The sequence below is a fragment of the Aethina tumida genome, chromosome 6, assembly GCF_024364675.1.
Source record: "Aethina tumida isolate Nest 87 chromosome 6, icAetTumi1.1, whole genome shotgun sequence".
Lineage (NCBI taxonomy): Eukaryota > Metazoa > Arthropoda > Insecta > Coleoptera > Nitidulidae > Aethina > Aethina tumida.
Window position 1 is genome coordinate 803116 of NC_065440.1, and position 8706 is coordinate 811821.

The following is an 8706-nucleotide window of genomic DNA, read 5'->3' on the forward strand; positions in this document are numbered from 1 at the left end:
GTTCTTTGCATCAATGAATTATAATGTATTTAAATTTTAATCAAGATATAAAAATATAATTACAATCTTTATATACCATTTTATCATCGAAGTAAATTAACCTTTAGTAACGTAGAATAGATAATTTATGTGTAAATTAACGAATGTTTTATGGTTTTTACTTTCTTAAAACATAGTTTTTATTAAGAACAATTCAAACAATTCGTCACAGTCTGATAGGCCTGATTAATAAAGGGATTAAAAACGATTAAACGACTGTGAATATCAAGAATTATATATTAATTCAAATTGTATATCAACAACAATGTTGAAAATTCGCATCGAGTTCCATATATTCAAGTTTATGTAACGCTATAAGAAACAGACAAAACTCTTGTTTACTTCGCTGCTAATGTATTATAAACATGTGGGTCCAAGCAGTTCCGTTCCGATTCAGAAACCGAACCGTGCCGAGTCCAAAGGTGCCGAACGTGTCTCACGAAAATATCAAGTTCAGAGGGGTATGGTTTGCTGAATGGCCACACTGCCCCCCACAAAATAGCGATTGTTCAGTTTATGTTGTTCCGTGGTAGTGTGTGCATCGTTCGATAAACCAAATTCTACGCAATTGATCTGTAAGAAACTAATCCAACACTCAGTTTTTAGATGAGTAGAATCCACTTTATCACATTCATAACATGTATATTACTCATCCAGAGGCGTAGAACGTAAATCAGACAATTTTATATATAGACTGTTTTCGTTCACAGTTCAAGTAAAAAATCTGAATATTTAATGAGAGTTGTAACTTTATTTTTTAAATTGTGGTTTAAAAAATGTCAATTAAACTGAACTATTTTATGAAGACCTTAATGCAATGCTAAATAAATTTTCAGATGTATTGTTGAAGACTCGCATGCTTATTTTTTGACAAATTAAAAATAATGCTGTGTTCACTTTTGCCTTTTGAATCGGATATTAATGTATACGACTTTTATAGTTACAGTTATGATTGTTTAATTCGTATAATTGCATCTAATTGTTGTCTTACTTCTAATATATTTAATTTAAAAGAAATTTTAATTAATTATGATATAATATGTTGGTAATTAAGATTTATATTCATATCGTACGAAAGTATTACAGTTTTTTACCGTATCGTTCTAAAATAAATTCTAAGCAATATATGTTCCATCAATATTAATAAAATATATAATATTTCTATAAACAACAATAATATAAAGTTTACACAATTAAAAATTAAAATATATAAAAAACTCAAAATTAACAGTAACAATGCATAGTAACAAAACATTCTGAATTTGAAGTGTAACTGCAGATCTGTCGCTGACCGTATATATTAATATAATTTCAATGTTATTTAACTTATATTTCACACATTCTATTGAAAATACGAAATTCTTTTTGTAATTGATGTTACACATTTTGTACTTGTAATCTAGTTTTTATAAAATAATTCGAAATGTCCGCAAAGAGCATCATATGACGAATACATTTTTATGGACATTACGATCCACTTTGTCTTCAATTCCTACAATGTAACCAGTACCAGATGCCAAAAAACAAAAAAGGATTTATCACATTCTAAACATTATTTTAATTACTATATCATAATACGTTATAACGAATTTTCAATAAACCAAAATTAACAAAATAATCAATTTCTTATAATTATTTTCAATATTTTTGCATTAGTATATTTGTGATACAAAAAAAATCAATAATTTCACGTAAATACAAGTTTACTTGTTTGTTTATTTTTTTGTTCAGCATGACAACTATTTTTGTGTGAGCAATTATTCTTCTTAGCGATAACTCTCTCCATTAGTTTATATATAAATATTTTTCTAAAATAAACACAACAAATAAATTTGTTTAATAAATTTAAAATATATAATGTAATAAATCTGTACAATTTAATTAAATATAATAAAATATATAACAAACATTAAACAATACATATTAAAAGTTTGGTTTGTTTATAATTTAGGAATAAAATTGATCTTATTTATGTGTGTTATTATTAAAAATAATTTCTCACAAGTGACGGAAGTTGCTATTATAAATTGTTCTTTAAGAAAAATTATATATACATATCCTGATTTCACTGAATTAGTTCTTTTTCCAGATAACGTTGTAGCACTTAATTCAATAAAAATCCTTTGCATAAGAGGAGCTACTTTTTTATCAAATTTACTCCACATTATTGTTTCATATTGGTGTCCGACTGTATTTTTTTTCCAAATCTATTATATTTTTTCTTCTAACACGGTGCGTCATTTTAGTCTAGAGTTTATTCCCATCAAAAATAGAAATTTTTAGTGGATCAAAGTAAAAGACATTAATTTTGACGCACAGATACTATATTAAAATAAATAAACAAAAATGAAAATCAACAAAAAAGAATACACTTGTCGATTTGTAAAACGTATTGACCTACTTTTTCTTCTTGTTAATTAAAATAGTTCATTATTGTGATTACTAATTTTCTGCAACTCTTTTAATATCACGTTGTAGAATTAATATTTTTAATTCGTTACTGAATTTTGATTGTAAATATCAATAAGTTTTTATATATTTTCAATACAAAATATTGCTGAATTCATTGTTAAAATATCTTCCTGAATTCTTCGTAGTATGTTTTTAAAATTCAAATTCAAGTATTCGTTATGTAAATAAAGGCGTTTTTTTAAAGGAACATAAGGAGGAAATAAACATGATACCTAATGTTACATTATCGATATCGATATCGTAATGAGCACAAAATTGATCAGCTATCGTTAATAAGTTCAATTGCGACAAGATTGCAGAAATCTTATAAGAAAACATCTAGACAATTTAGACAAATTTTAACTGTTCAAAAATTTTATGTATGTGCTCTGAATAAATATGTATACTGACCAATTATTTTTAGTTATTTAAATAATATCAGTTATCTCTTTCACGTCTTTTTTGTATTGAATGTCGTCTTAATTCACAATAAACAATATTTTCCATTATTCATGATAAACTATGTATATAAATTATAAGGTGCTTTTAATAACCAATACTGAATTTTTAATTTTAGCAAGGGCGCAAGAAACGAAGAAACTTTTCAGTAGTTGTAAGTTTCTTAGGACAAATGAGAAGTTACACTGGCATGAAATTTTAGAAAGAAAGGATTTCAAATGAATCAGGAACGTAAATATAAAAGGTCAGTCTCACATTTACCGTAAACTAATTTTGCTTTGTATGATACCAATTGGGTGTTTTTAAAAATATAATTACAACTGTTCAGTTATGTATTGTACAAATATAAATTTTCATTAGTATGTAGATAAGTAAACGTTGAACAGCCTAACATATAACTATTATATAAAATTATTTTAATAAATTGAATAACTAATATCGATTTTTTATTTTCAGCATTTAACTACAAAACTAAAAAGGTTCCTACCAAGTTGAAAGTTTCTTAGGACGATTAAAACAATGAAAAATTAAACCGGAATGTCATTTTATGAGGAAAGGATAGAAAATGTAACCAGAAATGTAAATATAAAAGATCAGTCTTACATTTACTACAAACAAATTTTGCACAGTATCATACTGATTGTGTATTTTGAAAAGCACAATTACACATTACAATTGTTCAGTTTTCTATTGTAAAAATATAAATTTTCATTAAGATATGGATAAGTAAATATTAGACATAATAAATATAAAATTTAATCTTATTGTGCTAAGGGTTATCTTACAAATTTTAACTGTTCAACATTGTTGTGTATATGTTTAATATAAATTTGTATGCTGGGCAATTATTTTTGGTTATTTAAATATGAACAGATATCACAAGTTACCTCCAAGGTTTCTTTTCTGTTTTAAATGTTATCACAATTGGGATCAATGTTCAATATTTGTCACTCACAATAAGTTAGTATATAAATTATTATATAAAATTATTTTAATAAATTGAATAACTATCGATATTTCGTTTGCAGCATTTAACCATGAAACTAAAGAGCTTCCCACAAAGTTGCAAGTTCCTTAGGACAAATGGAAAATTAAACTGGGATGTCATTTTATGAGGAAAGGATAGAAAATGAACCAGAAATGTAAATATAAAAGATCAGTCTTATATTTACTACAAACAAATTTTGCACAGTATCATACTGATTGTGTGTTTTTAAAAGCACAATTACACATTACAATTGTTCAGTTTTCTATTGTAAAAATATAAATTTTCATTAACATATGGATAAGTAAATATTAGATATAATAAATTATAATTTAATCTTTTGTGCTAAGGGTTATCTTACAAATTTTAACTGTTCAACATTGTTGTGTATATGTTTAATATAAATTTGTATGCTGGGCAATTATTTTTGGTTATTTAAATATGAACAGATATCACAAGTTACCTCCAAGGTTTCTTTTCTGTTTTAAATGTTATCACAATTGGGATCAATCTTCAATATTTGTCACTCACAATAAGTTAGTATATAAATTATTGCATAAAATTATTTTAATAAATTGAATAACTATCGATATTTCGTTTTCAGCATTTAACCATGAAACTAAAGAGCTTTCTACAAAGTTGTAAGTTCCTTAGGACAAATGAAAACTGGGATGTCATTTTATGAGGAAAGGAAATGAAATGAATCAGAAATGTAAAGATAAAAGGTCAGGCTCACATTTATTACTATGAACTAATTTTGCATAGTAGCACACCGATTGTGTTTTTAAAAGTACGATTACAATCGTTCAGTTTTGTATTGTAAAAATATAATTTTTTCTTTAATATATGGATAATATATAGATAAATAAATGTTGGACATACAGTCTAATAAATTTTGAATTTTCTTATTATACTTAAGATTATCTTACAAATTTTAACTGTTCAAAATTGTTGTTTGGTTATTCTTTGTTCAGTTATTCATGATAAACTATGTATATAAACTATAGGTGCTTTTAATAACCAATACTGAATTTTTTATTTTAGCAACGGCGCAAGATGAGAAGTTACACTGGCATGAAATTTTAGAAAGAAAGGAACTGAAATGAATCAGAAACGTATATTTTGCTTTGTATGATACCGATTGTGTGCTTTTAAAAAGTATAATTACAATCGTTCAGTTATGTATTATAATAAAACATAACTTTTCATTAGTAGTAAATCTTGAACATATAGTCTAACGCATAACTACTATACCGTATCAAAAATGATGAGCGTGTCTACTCGCATATTGAGACGGAACATCAATACCCCTTTGTAAACAAAAAGGAAAGATATACATGCAATTATGTGGGCGGGCCGAACTGACTGGAGGGGATCATTTGGTTTTGCTGCGTTTAGCATGCGGTTCGTCTCCGCAGACGTTGTTTTTAGTATATTTTATTTAATTTTTGGGATACATTTTTATTTTCAAAAAAGTAGTTTATTTTTAGAATACTTATTTTTGTTTTTGATATACCCTCAAAAAATATTTCATTTTACAGATTGAAAATTATACAAAGTTACGGAATTTAAATGGAGCATCCGAAGAACTCGAACTACATCCCTACGCATACGGAGAGTTACTAAATGCATTCGCAAAGATTAATTTACATTGTGCGCCGGCGCGCACCAGCACGGCGCATTGTCTCTGAGAGTTGGGATTCTTACTACCGGGCAAAACTTTTCTCTCTTTGTCGTGCATCCATCTCTTACAACATCCAGACACGAAGAGCATTTTTCGTACGGTATAAAATTATTTTAATAAATTGAATAACTAGTATCGATTTTTTGTTTTCAGCATTTAACCACAAAACTAAAAAGCTTCCCCAAGTTGAAAGCCCAGTTACAACTGTTCAGTTTATATTGTATTGTAAAAATACAAATTTTCTTTAATATCTGCTAAAGATTAACTTACTAATTTTAACTGTTGTGTATACGTTTAGTACAAATATGTATGCTGGGCAATTAATTTTGGTTATTTAAATATGATCATTTATCACAAGTTACCTACAAGGTTTCTTTTCTGTTTTAAATGTTAACACAATTGGTGTCAATCTTCAATATTTGTCACTTACAATAAATTGGTATATAACTTATACTATCCTATATTTTTAATTATACTATTATACAAAATTATTTTAATAAATTGAGTAACTAATCTCTTTTTTGTTTTCAGCATTTAACCAAGAAACTAAAAAGCTTCCGACCAGTTGTAAGTTCCTTAGGACAAATGAAAAATTAAACTGGGCTGTTATTTTATGAGGAAAGGAAATGAAATTAACCAGAAATGTAAATATTAAAGGTCAGGCTCACATTTACTATAAACTAATTTTGCATAGTATCACACCGATTGTGTTTTTAAAAGGACGATTAAAATCGTTCAGTTGTGTATAGTAAAAATATAAATTTTTCTTTAATATATGGATAATATAGATATCAGAAAATGTTGGACATACAGTCTAATAAATTTTAAATTTATACTTAAGGTTATCTCACAAATTTTAAGTATTCAAAATTGTTGTGCATATGTTTAATATAAATATATATGCTGGGCAACTAATTTTGGTTATTTAAATATGATCGGTTATCACAATTTACCTCCAAGGTATCTTTTCTGTTTTAAATGTTGTCACAATTGGTATTAATCTACAATAATTTTAATTTAACTATTGTATATAATTATTTAAAAAAATTAAATAACAATAAGCAACCAAAATTTTAAAATTGTTATTTGTCATATTAAAGCCAATATTACAAATTTTAACTGTTCAAAAATGGTTTAGTAAGTATAAATATGTGTAATGAGCAATTATTTTTAATCATTTAAATAAGATCTCAATAAATTACTGTATAAATTATATTATACTATATTCTTTAATTTATCTATTATATAAATAATTAATATTGTTTTTTTGCTTTAGCATTGGACTAAGAAATTAAGAAGCTTTCCTTCAAGTTGTAAGTTTAGTAGTATTGAAAATACTACTACTAGAGCAACAGTTTTAGTAAAAGTTAATACAAGAAATTGTATTAAGTATACAGGTATTTTAACTATCATAATTATTTCCAGATTAATTAGAGAAGAATTTGCTTCGGGGGTAAATTTTTTAAAAGGTTAATTGCCACAAACCGCATTTTGATATCTTTCTCTATAAACTCCACTCAACAAAATATGTGTAATACTTTTTTATTTCGGACGGAATAATTGAATTTAAAATTTTTCTAAAAAGTTCATTCAGTAACTTTTAGCTTAAAATTGTGAAATTACTCAATATAATTTTCAAATTTGTCTAGTTTCAAACCAAATTTGATGACATTTGATAATTTTTGTTTATATAATCAATTAATTTATGATATTTTTATTTTTATTCTCGGACTGTGTTAAAAAAATTTAACCAATTTAAAATTTTTATAGTGAATATCAACCTAACCTACTTTTGCCTTTAAACATAAACTTTCCATTATCCTCTTTCTATTAATTGAAAATTAAAATAAATTTATGTTTTTCAATAATAAGTTAAAATAATTTTTAAACATTTCTATAGATTCTCAAGTACATTTATTTAAAAAGGTTATTAATCATTTTCTATGAAGAGTTAAGTTGTTGGTTTCTAAAATATTAAATAAAACTGAAAATTTGAATTGTTATAGTCATGATATTTCAGATTGTCATTAACTCGTATTCTTACAATCGCAAAGAAGTTTAAAACTGTTTAAATAGATTACTTGTGTATCTATCCCAGAACGATTTGTTAACTACTTAACATTTTAAAGATAATTAGCAAATTGAAACATATCAATAAGTATATAGTTACGATATTTTCTAACGTTTGTTATCTTTTTGTTTTTAGGTATTTGGATCATTTATTCGGAAACCACTCATCGAGTCTTATTTTCTTCAGGCACTCGAACCAATTGATTGTATCAATCTACTAGCACACCAAAATAATTGAGAGATCTCGGATTCGAACTCTTAGAACATTAATAGTCTATTCTCATTTGTATATTAACATAAGCACGAGCTGCTGCGCCAGTTGTTGACTTTCATAAGTAATTTTTTATGTATTTAGAATGTAATTTGTAATAGTGTAATTTAGTCCTTCGACAGTATATATCAACTTGAGTACATGTTCAATTATCTCAACTAAGGTTTATAACCTGCTGCTCTTTGAACATTGGAGTTGATGAATTGACAATTATAACAAGGATCTAAAGGCTGAATTTAATTGTTAAAGGTTATCCGTTACAGTTATGGTTGATTGTTCTCTTATGTGTCAGTTGGATATGATATATTCTATTCATCTTAACAAGGATTCAGGAGGTCCTTTTTAATGCCATTTTGATTTGACATACGACACTTATTATTTCTTTGTGTGCAGTAATTTTACCTCTTTTATTCTATTTACTATGTTTATTAATGATTTGGAAATACCTCTTTTCAATTTCGGTTTGGAAACGTTAGTACTGGGGTGTTTAATCGATCGTCTCTGGAGTAGAGTTCTTACTTCCTCGTGGAGTATTAATGTATAACCTATTATTCTAGCGTTTAAGTTCTTGTTTAACGATAAGAATCCATTTCAGTGATTCCCGACTGAACATAATTAGTTTTTTCTGTCCTTTACTAAACAAAGTGTAATTGTTTTTGCTGCTCCTACTATAGTATAGGCTTGAATTGTCCTGATGGAAGAACTAACAGTTTCTTTGCTATTTGTTTTATATGAAATTCTTAAGCA

The 8706-nt window shown here is 26.2% G+C and overlaps 1 long non-coding RNA gene across 2 annotated transcripts; it reads left to right on the plus strand.

Annotated features, from left to right (window-relative positions):
• The first annotated feature begins 541 nt into the window (after positions 1-541).
• Positions 542-7959, plus strand: LOC126266043 (uncharacterized). 2 transcript variants are annotated; one of them, XR_007548516.1, is made up of 8 exons: positions 542-614; positions 3068-3193; positions 3406-3528; positions 3978-4091; positions 4539-4659; positions 6150-6275; positions 6895-7015; positions 7825-7959. It is a non-coding gene; the product is annotated as an uncharacterized LOC126266043 (long non-coding RNA). The 2 variants fall into 2 exon arrangements; XR_007548517.1 differs by lacking the exons at positions 6150-6275; positions 6895-7015; positions 7825-7959 and adding an exon at positions 4979-5059.
• The last annotated feature ends 747 nt before the right edge of the window (positions 7960-8706 follow it).